The 12,819-nt window shown below is 35.7% G+C and overlaps 1 long non-coding RNA gene across 2 annotated transcripts; it reads right to left on the bottom strand.

Moving 5' to 3' along the window:
* Positions 1 to 4,341: 4,341 nt before the first annotated feature.
* Positions 4,342 to 9,723, bottom strand: LOC111508174 (uncharacterized). Of its 2 annotated transcripts, XR_002722494.2 has the most exons (4): positions 8,899 to 9,718; positions 8,609 to 8,786; positions 7,706 to 8,560; positions 4,342 to 5,940 (listed from the first exon to the last, which is right to left on the bottom strand). It is a non-coding gene; the product is annotated as an uncharacterized lncRNA (long non-coding RNA). The 2 variants fall into 2 exon arrangements; XR_002722493.2 differs by having other exon boundaries at positions 8,609 to 9,723.
* Positions 9,724 to 12,819: the final 3,096 nt, after the last annotated feature.

The raw sequence follows: 12,819 nt of genomic DNA, 5'->3' as shown, positions 1-12,819 counted from the left end.
ACATAAAATTGGCTGGGTATCACTGGAAAGGAACACCCGGTATATATGAACTATTATTCCTCGGCATGAAAATTATAATACTGAGGATTTGAATGTATACAAAAAGATTTTGGATTTATCGAGCGCTCACAAGAATTCCGCCGGGCATCTAAAAGGCACTCAGAGATACAAGTACACCAACATAATCAAACCGTTGTTTTCTACAGAAGGAAATCATCGTAAAACTGGTACTGGGTTTTTTCTGTTGAAGTATAGGAAATATCTCAAGTTAACTCTTGAATGAATGTATTTATTTTTGACAACTCAACTTACTTTTTCATTATGTCAAAATTAATCTCCCAACTACCTGTTAACATATACAATGTAAACGAAAAAAAATCAACAAATTATGAAAATGGTGGTTTTTCAACACCCTCTCTCATCGAATAATTCGTTCAATCCCATTGTTTGTCGTGAAATATTCAATCTTGGCTTGAACAGCGGTTTGGTAAGTGCATCTGCTACTTGGTGTTCTGATGCTATTTTTTGAATTGAAATAGCACCATTTAATACCTGTTTCCTTACAAAGAAATGTTTGGTACGTCTGTGATATTCCGGATTTTGGGCCAAGCGTATTGCAGCTTCGTTATCGACCATCAATACTGGATTACATTCCATATCCAAAAACTTTTCATATAGCTGTGTCAACCAAACCAGTTCACGGGAAGCTTCACTTGCAGCTACTATCTCAGCTTCCGTTGAGGAAATTGCTACTGAGGTTTGTCGTTGGCTGAGCCAAGATATCGCACCGCCAGCATACATACAAATAACACCTGTTGTTGAACGTCCTGTCGTTTCATCTCTGCCATGGTCAGCATCACTAAAACTTATCAGACCATCCATACTGTTTGTTTTGTACGTTATACCGTAATCTGTTGTTCCTTTGTGGTGTCGAAATATTCGTTTTACTTGGATACAATTATGATTGCTGGGATCTTCTAACGATCTGGAAACAATACCGATTGCATAAGCAATGTCTGGTCTTGTACCTGTCATTAGATACATAAGAGCCCCAACCGCTTCTCTGTATGGAAAAGTTGTATTCAAATCTATTTCGTATTCGTTCTCTGATTGAATACAATCTTTTACAATCGGTGTTGAAACGGGTTAACAATCTTGCATGCCAATGCGTTCTAATACTTTTCTTGAATAAGCATGATTGATTTAATTGAATGATTTTGATTTCTAATCCTTGGAAATAGCAAGCAGGTTTCACTGCTATTTTGAACACATTCTGCAAGCTTTGCAAGAACTTATTCTTCAATGTATCATTAGTTGTTGCTAGCAACCCATCATCAACGTATATGACCAAGATTATCATATCATTTCCATGTTTCTTTATGTATAAACATGGATCTACATTACTTTGCTGGAAATCAAGTTTCTTCACAACATCATGGAACCGCTTATTCCAACATCTTGGTGCTTGCTTGAGTCCATATAAACATTTCTGAAGTCGACATACTCGATTAGTACCATCCTCATATCCTTCAGGTTGTTTCATATAAACTTCTTCGTCAAGCTCGCCATAGAGAAATGCAGAAGAAATATCAAACTGGGTGAGAGTCATTTTTCTACTAGCAGTAATACTCAGAATAGCTTTTATCGTACTACCTTTCGCTACAGGGCTGAAGGTTTAATCGAAGTTTTCACCCTTCCCTTGTGAATAACCTTTGATAACCAATCTGACCTTGAATTTATCTACAGAACCATCTACATTCAGCTTCCTTTGCTCGAATCCAATGATTTTTCCCAGGGCAGGAGATGGACTCTTTGTAAGTGAGTGGCTCTTTAGGTTCGGTTATTTCACTAGCAACAATCATGGCATAATCATCGAAACGGAGTGGTTTTCTGATTTCATGTCTATCTCTCAGCTGCCTTTTCCTTACAATGTCCTCATCTTCTAGAAATGGATCTTCTATCGCTTCAGTTTGAGAGCCGGAGATATCCGGTGTATTTTTAGCATCTGTGTCTACTGGTATGCCATCTTCTCTCGTTTCATTTTTATTAGTAAAAGGTACTCTTGCCATAACAGAATTTAATGGTTTATCTTTGTAAAAAATTACGAGATAGTATTAGCCTCTTGGTTTCTTCACACCAGATACGATATCCATCATCATTCTCATATCTAACGAGTACTCCTTTTATAGCCTTTCTATCCATTTTCTTTCATCTTTTTGGTATGTGTGCATAGCAATAACTGCCTATTACTCTGAGATGTCTCAAATTTGGCTTCTTTTTAAACCATATTTCGAAGCTGGGATTTGTCTTTGATACCAGATGTACCGGATCTGTTTAATACAGTTGTATTGATCATTTCAGCACACAAGCTTTGACTTATTCGTCCTTCTCTAGCCTGTATCAAAGCTCGGGCAGTTTCAACTACTGTTCGATTATCGCGCTCTGCACAACCATTCTGCTGAGGAATGTCGGGCATGATGATTCTTTGTCGTATTCCATAGTTATTGGGAACTTTGGTTATTTCTCTATTTGAGAATTCTCCATCTGATAAGAATTCATGAACGTTGTATTCCATAGTTTTAATCTCTACGAGTAAACTCTTCAGTTTTTCTACAACTTCAGATTTTTCTTTAATGAAGAAGACATAACGGAACCTACTGAAATTATCTTTAAACTGGACACATACATCAGCATGTATTCGTTGTGCAGGAACACCAGCTCTATCTCTGGTACCAAACTTCATTATATGAGCTTTTCCGTAAACACATCCTTCACAAAATTCTTTGTCCAAATTGACATATATACCAAGTTCACGTTCAAGTAGCGATTTCACATGTATCTTATTTTGGTGTCCAAGTCTCTCGTGGTACAGCTGTAATACGTTTTCATTGCCAACTGTATTCACATTAACAGCAACTTCGGGTTTGACGAATTTCAAATTCAGTTTGTACAATCCTCAATATCTGTTTCTTGTTTCAACTAAAATAGTTTCTCCAGGGAGTTTTATTTGACATTTTTCAGCACTTGAAATGAATAGGATGTGGTATCAGTGATTGAGTCTGGCATCATTGTGGCAAACAGCCGAGTGACATTCTTTCGCGAACACAATCAGTCGATCTGACACGTTGGTCCAAACAGAATTAGATCACTCGTTAATTAGTAGTAAACATTTTATGAATACAGTTTCACTCACAGTATAATTCTTTGTTTGTTACACACACCCATCATACTACATAGGCTATCCGTGTTTTTACCTTGCACGGATAAAACAGAGAAACGATTTTTGTTTATTTCTGGAACATACCATACATTTGTCATGGTGAAAATCTGTTTTCTTCCGTTTACACAAGCTTTCACTATCAGAGTACCTTGACCTAGAGCTGGGATTGAATCTCCATTAGCTATTGCGACCCTGTGATTTCCATCAAAAGGTGTGTATTCTTGAAACATATCACTTTGATTGGTGATATGATTCGTAGCACCATTATCAACATACCAAATGTCTTTATCACACTTAGAATTCAACACGGAGTTACTGCTACGAGAGTGGCATTATTGGTATCACTAGTTTCATGTTTTTCATTTCTTGGTTTTGGAGGTTTTCCATCTGCTTTCTATTTGAAACAGTGTTTTATTTCATGTCCTTTTCGTTTACAATATTTACAAAACAGGTTCATATTGTGATTTCCTTTGAATTTTTCTTTATTTTCCAAGAACATCACTTCCTCTTCGACCAAGGATTTGGATGATAAAGTTTTTCGTATGCACAAAGTTGGTTAGTTAAACTGTCAATTATTCTTTCGTTCTTCGACATTAACATCCAACTTGACTTGAACGAAAAATACTCTGGAGGAATAGTCCCCAAAATCTTGCAGATCTGCAACAATTCTGGTAGATGGCATTTACAGATGTTTCCATTTACTACTTTATCCTTGGTGATTTCATTTTGCAGAATATCCCAAAGATTTTTGAGTTTAGAAATATGAGATGGAATGTCATCTTCTGCGTGTCGTGTGTAGCTGAAGAATTGCATGCATGTGTCATATGTTTTGTCCTCAACATAACCATCATACAGCCTGTGTAATTCTTGCCACATTTCACGAGCATTAGTGTACCTCATCACTTTAGCAAGCGTTTCTTGAGTCATATTTACTGTAAGAACCAGTAAAGCATTATATTGTCTGCTTGACTGAAGTCTTTCAACTCCTTCTCATACTTTGTTCTCTGAGTTTGGGATGCGTTTTCTGGTAAAGGTTAGGGTAAAGTTAATTTTCCTTCAACTACCCCAGTACCGCCTTGAATACTTCGTAATAGTTGTTATATTTTGAATGAAACTCGTGATACTTTCTAGTCGCATGTCCATGAGCAACTACCTTTATTCATCTCTGTAGACTTACAATATGACAGGTAGTTCCGACAGTCACTGTAGCCAATCTAACAATATTGATATAGATAACTTGTGTCACAAAACACATCACAATAGTAAGCTGCTCTTGTATTTCCATGATGACCAGTTTGACTAGCTCTCAAGTAATCCTATTTGTATTTCAGTTGCATCCATTTTGCTTTTGGTAGAGCTTGGATTCAGCTAAATAAACTGAACACTTGTCAATGTCAAAAATTTTCAGCAAGAAACTTTCAGCAGTTTCTTATAATTTGCAAATATTTCTTATACTCCGGAACCTCAGGCTAACCAACTACGCTCTGCTACCATGTTGAAGTAGAAGAAATATCTCAAGTAAACTCTTGATTGAATGTATTTATTTTAGACAACTCAACTCACACTTTTATTATGTCAAAATTAATCTCTTAACTACCTATAAACATATACGATGTGAACGAAAACAAATCAACAAATTATGAAAATGGTGGTTTTTCAACATTATCAACCTAAAATACTACTACTACTGCGGTGACATCATGTCTACCCAAAACATCACCTCTTGTGATGGCATTCAATACAAAACCCATTGAATACATTTATTGGGACGATCCCAACGAGCTATGTGAACGTCTCAAATTATTGATAGCCTCTCGAGATGCAGGAAATACTTCGCACAACAATGAAATCATTGCCATTTTGAATGAACTCAAAGAAGCAAAAATATTTTTACGTTCCCCAATACATTATTGTTAATACTTCGCTCATATGTATATAAAGTTAAGTCAATATCTGGAGAAAATATATACTATATTACTATATATTACTATTTTTCAAGAATCATTTTCTTTATTTCGTTTCTTTATACAATAATTTCATTTCAAATTTCACTGGTCTAATCTGCTGCGATACCTTTCAAACAAAAAAGAGTACGATAAAAACTGGTGCAGGAAAACAAAGTACTTATCTCGTTGACTCGGCAGAGACAAAACGGGGAACGACGAGTCAACATATCTTCGATATTCTAAAATTCTCCAAAACCCTCAATCGATCGAAAACCAATGAAATATTATCAAAATTGTGTTGTGCACATTACCTACTCGACCGTAGAAAAGGCCTGGATTAGAAATTCGTCGTCGCCCAGGGATCCGCCCAGAAAAAAGGTAAGGTGAACAATTCTGAACCCAGTTTTCCTTTTCTAATATTAATCGGTCAAATCGCGGTTGGTTCTAAGGGTTGAAATCCTTGGATCAATCATATATTATGGTTCTTTTCGAGCCGGATACTCTAAAAACAGCAGATTAGGCCATCTAGAATTTTATAGTAAATAATAAGACCTTTCATTTTATATTTATAGAAAGAACAAAATGCCCGTCGACTTAACGCTACAATACATTTGTTCATCCATTTTCGCATTTTTTTTGTTTTTTCAAATATTATAAATAATTTTGGGGGTATTTTACATATTCGTTTTGTCTCTGATGTTTTCCACTTTATTGGTTGAAGAGTTTCACTAGTTCGGACTTCCATTGTCTACTATATAAAATGATTTGAAATCCCTGAAACAAGTAAAAAAGAGTAATTAAAAAAGAATAGTTGAAAATAACAATTATATTAAGCAACAATAAACCTGAAATGAAATGATAGTGAAATAACCTACAAGTAAAAAATATAATAATTGAATAAATAAAAATTAAAGGAATGAAAAAAGAAAATAATAAAAATAAAAAAGTGTAGAGATTCCAAGTCACGTTAGTTCACGACGTTTCGATTGTTGGTATCTACAATCGTCTTCGGGTGATGACCCTTGATCAGGGCAGGCATACTTCTCTGACATTATGCGACTTGACCAAGGCCTTCGATTGCGTTTCACATTCCCTACTTATTGAAAAACTAAGTTATTATGGCATAAGGGGCACTACCCTGGAACTCCTTCGTTCATATCTTACAAACAGATTTCAGTGTGTTGAGCTGAACAATGTAAAATCTGATTTGAAAAAAATCGAGCATGGCGTCCCTCAAGGTTCAATCTTGGGACCTTTCTTATTTATTGTGTATATAAATGACTTATGCCACGCCATTGCACCTACTAAATGTTTTCTATTCGCTGACGACACAACAATTATTTGCTCAAGCAAGTCTTACACTAACTTGAAAGACTCTGTCATCACAGTACAAAACTCAGCTAAGCTTTGGTTCACGAAGAATAAACTCAAATTGAATGAAAGAAAAACCCAAAATTTGATTGTCTCCACAAACACTAATTATCGTGAGGGGGCAAATGTATCGTTTTTAGGCATTACGATTGATGACAAATTAAGCTGGAGAAATCATCTTGACCTTGCTGTTCGCAAATTATCTTGTGCTCTCTTCGTTCTGAGAAGGTTAAAACATGTAACGAACCCTTATATTATGAGAATATCTTACTTTTCCCTTTTTCATTCTGTACTTTCGTACGGTATTCTCCTTTGGGGAAACTCTACTAACGCAATTGCTGCTTTCAGATGCCAGAAAAAAGCCATACGCATCTTGGCTAACCTGGGATACAGAGACCACTGCCATCAATTTTTTATTCGTCTGGGTATTATGCCTCTGCCTACTTTATATATTTATACTGTTCTGCTAGAAATACATCGCAATAAAGATACTTTACTAAAAAACTCCGACATCCATAACCACAATACCAGATCAGCTGACTTACTAAATACTCGTTATCACAGGTTATCTGTAAGCCGCAGAAACTCCCTAAATCTGAATCTATATAACATTCTCCACCACTCTATCAAAATATTGGAATTCAAAAAATTTAAATTAGTCCTAAAAAATTACCTACTAGAAAATTGCTTTTACAGTACCGATGAGTATATGGACTCAGTTAGGTACTTTAAGCCTTATGAGCTATCATAAGTATGGTTAACCATGATCTTTTATTGTATTTTAAAATATATTGCTCATGTCTAAATTTTAAATCTTATACTATATATTGATAATCTGTTACTAGACGTTAATTGTTCTTTTAATTATATTTTTATATATTTTTTAATTTTGATTTGACTAATATGACTGTGAATTTACTGTGACTTGCCATAAATGTATAAACTACATAATCTGGTCAAATAAACTACTACTACTACTACTACTACTTGAAACTTTTTTTTTGCAGAAACAATGTGTAGCTCTCGAATCAGTTTCGTTAATGTTGCCGAAAGACACTAACTTTTCAAAAAATTCAAACCTTTCAAAAAATTCAAATTCTTCAAGAAATTCAAACTTCTCGAAACATTCAAATTATAAACCCAAACGAAATGATTCCAATCAACATACTTTTCTTGTAAAGACGTCTAAAAATTCAAAATCTTTATGTCCAATTTGCAAGGAACCTCATTCGATTAACAAGTGTCCGTCATTCTTATCTAAAACGCCTATTGAGCGACTTCAAATGGTAGTTCAAAACAATTGGTGCACGAAATGCCTCCATAATGGACACAAAGCTCACGATTGTAAATCACAAGATTCTTGCAGGGTGTGTGGTCATCAAGGTAAAAATCACACATAGCTTCATGTTTCCTGTGAGAGTTTTGCGGAAACTCCTCCATGTAATATGGTGGCACTTCCGACCTTCAATAAAATTTCGACAACTCTTCTCTCCAGTGCAATATTGGATATTCTTTATGCCTGGAGTTGTTATAAACCAATCAGGGTTTTTATCGATAATGGCTCTCAGTTAAATATTATTAGACAAAAATATGTAAGCCGCTTATTCCTTTCAAAAATGCCAAGTTCTAGGACCATTTTTGGAGAAGGACAAATCGAAACCCCAAGTTCAGAAATAGTTTCATGTAAAAATCGACCACAAAATCAAAACCATCCTATTTTCTATTTCGAGGCTCTTGTTATGACAAAAGTATGTTCTAAGATGCCCACTAAATTTATTCTCAAAAACACTTTTCAGAATATTGCAAATTTGAACTTAGCAGATCCTGATTTCAACATTCCGGCACCAATAGATTTACTACTTGGTGGGGGGATTTTATCCCTTGATTTTGCGAGATGGACGTATCGTGGGTGATAGTGTATGGCCTTCATGTCTCAACACTTGCTTCAGTTGTATTCTCTCAGGAGATCTGCAACCTTCTACAAATCCTAATTCAGTCAGTTCTTCTTTCATTATTTCAGAGTCTGAAATTAATACAACTTTGAAAAGATTTTGGGAGGTTGAAGACATACCTTCTGTCGAGATCAACTCATCCGAAGACACTTTATGTGAATCGATCTTCCAAAATACTCATTCGAGAGATACTTCAGGTAGATTTAAAGTTTTTTACCTTTCAAAAATGGCAAACCTTCCTTTTCAAATATCTATTCGATTGCATTAAGACGATTCTGTTCACTGGAACGTCGACTTCTAAAAGATGAACTTCTTTTCGATTCATATTCAGAGAGCATAAAAGAATTTGTTGATTCTGGCTACATGGAAGAAGTACCGTTTTCTGACCGTCCTTCTACGTACTACTTACCACATCATTGTGTAGTCAAGCCAGAAAGTACTACGACCAAAGTGCGAGTGGTGTTCGATGCATCTTGTAAGGACGCGGCTGGGCTAAGCCTTAATGACACTCTTTTAACAGGCCCAAAATTACAAAATGATATTTCTACGATTATTCTGAATTTGCATCCTTACACGTTCACAGCAGATGTCAAGAAAATGTACTGTCAAATTATGGTGGCATCTGAGCATCGAGAATACCAACGTACCTATTCTTTGGCGTTTTACCCCAAACGATCCAATAAAATCCTATGCTCTTAAAGTTGTCACTTTTGGAGTTTCCTCTTCGTCATATTTAGCTCTTAGAACAGTCATGCAATTAGCCGAAGCCTTAGCTTCTGATCTTTATATAAATGATATCGTATCTAGTATCCCAAACTTGCATGAAGTTAAGCAGCTTCAGTCGGAATTAATTGCACTCATGCAAAGTGGAGGTTTTGAACTTCGCAAATGTTCTGCCAATCATCCTTCACTTCTTGAAAATATTCCTCCTGAACATGGACAGCAGCAGTCTCTTATTTTCAATGCCGAAGAAATATCTTTTATAAAAATTCTAGGTCTAAAATGGAACCCAGGTTGTGATTCGTTTTCGTATACAGTTGAATCTTTAGACCGTCCCTGTACAAAATGGACAATTTTGTCATCTGTGGCGCGAGTATTTGATCCACTTGGTTTTTTTGGCACCTTTGACATTTTTTACCAAACATCTTATTCAGCATTTGTGGTCATTGGGACTGTGTCAAAATATTGTTATGTTGGCAATGTCCAGACAAAAATGAATGTTGGTAATATTGTGTGGTAAATTTTCGTTATCTGGACACCCGGCGATTTTGAAAAAATTTTTGACTGTACTTACGTATTTTGATGCGTAGATTACGAATCCGAAAGAAAAAAACCGGCGCTCTCCCTTATTTAAAAAGTTACGGCCCTTCAAAGTTCAGAAAAGGGCAACTTTTCAGCCTTCTTTTTCACTAAATTAACTATTTAAAAACACAAGCATTTATTCACTAGGTCACCTTTACACCTTATTCCTCCTTCTTTAACACTTTTCACTTCAATAATCAACATTTTTCTTATAAAAAACTTAATTTAAAAACGAATGCTTCTCCTGGTGACATTACTCTATTTTTAGGTCAGTTACTAGTGACATTTCAGAAAAAAGCGGTTGGTATTTGCCTTCGCCTACTATTTCAAATTCGTAATACACCATCAAAAACCAATTTACGATCTAAAGAATGAAGGTAAAAAACATTTGAATTACTTCAGGAATATGGACTGCATCAGTCGTACCAACCATATCATTAACCTTAAAAACATAAAATACAGTGATATGTAACCAAAAAGCAGCTCCGTACATTTTTTAACATTTTTATAAGAAAAATGTTGATTATTGAAGTGAAATGTGTTAAAGAAGGAGGAATAAGGTGTAAAGGTGACCTAGTGAATAAATGCTTGTGTTTTTAAATAGTTTATTTGGTGAAAAAGAAGGCTGAAAAGTTGCCCTTTTCTGAACTTTGAAGGGCCGTAACTTTTTAAATAAGGGAGAGCGCCGCTTTTTTCTTTCGGATTCGTAATCTACGCATCAAAATACGTAACAACAGTCAAAAATTTTTTTAAAATCGCCGGGTGTCCAGATAACGAAAATTTACCATATTTAAGTCTAAAACTAAAGCAATTAATTGAAAATAAGTAAGAAAAACTAAATATTCGTAACAGATTATGGGCCCAGTGATGCCAAATATCACTGTTTGTTATAAATTTGTCAAGATAAGTGAGTTACAAGACACCTATTGATACGTCGACCCAAGCGGTCCATTGTGACGAAGAAACGATGATACTGCTCTCATCAATTTTCCAAGACTGTCAAATGCTGAATCATATTAGCACTGGAACTTTGATATGATGCTTTTACTTAAGACTAAGAAATTGTGGAAGATTGTGAGTGGAGATGAAAAGCTTTCAGCATGATGCAACAAAGAAAGAAGAGTGGCTCTACAATGATGCAAGAGCACAAAGCCTCATCTCCAGAACTGTTGATAAAACAGTGAAGTCCCACATCCTTACTTGTGAAATTTCAAAAGAAATGTACGACACATTGCAATCAATATACCGTCGTGACTGTAGTTAGCTGAAACAACAATAGCTGATGGAATACCACACGTTTGTTTATCACAAATCCAAAGACATGATGCAGAATATTAGTCATCTGAAGAATATTACATTCAGGCTCAAAGAATTGAAAGAAGAAATTTCCGAAACCACGCAGATTGCCAAAGTATTGGCTGTCTTGCCCATTGATGACTACTCGGTGTTCAGAACTGACTGGGAATCAACCCCTGAAGCTGAAAAAACTTTTGAAAGATCCCAAGATTGATATCTGAAGAAGATAATGTAAACAAGATGAAACAGAGTTCCACAGATGACTCTAAAACAGCGTTTGCTGCTATCAAGAATAAGAATAATAAAAACCCTAACAAACAGGGGAAGATTGTCACAAGTGCGGTGAACCAGGACACATTAAACCAAAATGCCCAAAGAAGAAATGGTGTAAGGAATGTAATAAAGATAATCACAGTGATAAAGAGTATCTGAAGAAAAGGACAAAGGTGAAATATAAACAGTCTTTTGCTCCTTGTACTTACAGTAAACGAAACAACCACCCTGAGTCTGATTGCTTCTTAGATCAAAGTGAAACTAACAATGAAAAAGTGGTTTTCCTAACTGAAACCACTCTTTGTTCAAACAATGAAGAAATGGCCTGTTTAACTGAAACTGCTCTTGCAGCTGTTAACAATGATTCATGTTTGTATTGTATAGATAGTGCTTGCACTACTCATCTCACCAATTCAAAAGAAAATTTGAGTGACATTGTAAATACTGTGACCAACATCTCTAGTGCAAAGAAAGGTGGTGCAATGAAATCTACAGCTAGAGATTCAAGAAAGGAAGAGTAGATATTTTGAAAGATGATAAAATTATAATAACACAAACAGAAAATGGATTGTTTGTTGTGAATCTAAGAAAACAAGCAGAAGCCAATGTTGCAAATAAAAATGAAATAATCGCCGCTCTTCAACGTTTAGTAGCTCGACGAGGGCGCTGTAGTCAGTTATTTTCTGATAATGTAACTGCACTTGTTGGAGCTCATAGGGAGCTCAACAGACTTATGGAACAAGCCGCTTCAACTGAGCGCATCGAATGGTCATTTAACCCCCCGTCAGCACCTCATTTTGGCGGTCTTTTCGAGGCTGGCATCAAATCAGTGGAAAACTACCTTATTCGAACTATTGGTTCGCAAATATTGAGTTATGAAGAGTTATAAACCGTTCTGTGTCAAATTGAGGCTATTCTAAATTCACGTCCTCTTTGTCCTCTCAGTAATGACCCAAATGATTTATCCGTTTTGACCCCGGGACATTTTCTGATTCAGGAACCGCTTAATACTATTCCCGATCCAGACTTATCTTAATCATCTTAGTAGATGGCTGTTAGTGCAGCGCCTCACACGTGATATTTGGCATGACTCTTATTTGAATACGTTGCAACAACGAAATAAGTGGCTTACTAGTTGTCACAATGTCAGTCGGGATACCTCAGTTCTAATAAAAAATGAATTAGTTCCACCTCTTGAGTGGAAAATTGCTAGAATTGTAGAACTTTATCCAGGACACGATGGCGTTGCGCGTGTAGCTATGGTAAAGACTAACACGGGTTTATTGAAAAGACTGGTGAAGCTATGCCCTTTGCCTGTAGTTTCTACATCGGACGAGATGTGAAATACTTCTCGTATTTTAGGTGGGCGGAATGTTGATATTTCGCTTATATGTATATAAAGTTAAGTCAATATCTGGGGAAAAATATATATTACCATTTTTCAAGAATCATTTTCTTT

Source organism: Leptinotarsa decemlineata, unplaced genomic scaffold (assembly GCF_025532065.1).
Source record: "Leptinotarsa decemlineata unplaced genomic scaffold, Ldec_3_MD MMD2_P_RNA_scaffold_9, whole genome shotgun sequence".
Classification (NCBI taxonomy): Eukaryota; Metazoa; Arthropoda; class Insecta; order Coleoptera; family Chrysomelidae; genus Leptinotarsa; species Leptinotarsa decemlineata.
Note: the sequence above shows the minus strand (reverse complement) of the source record. Positions and strands in the feature narration are given on the sequence as shown.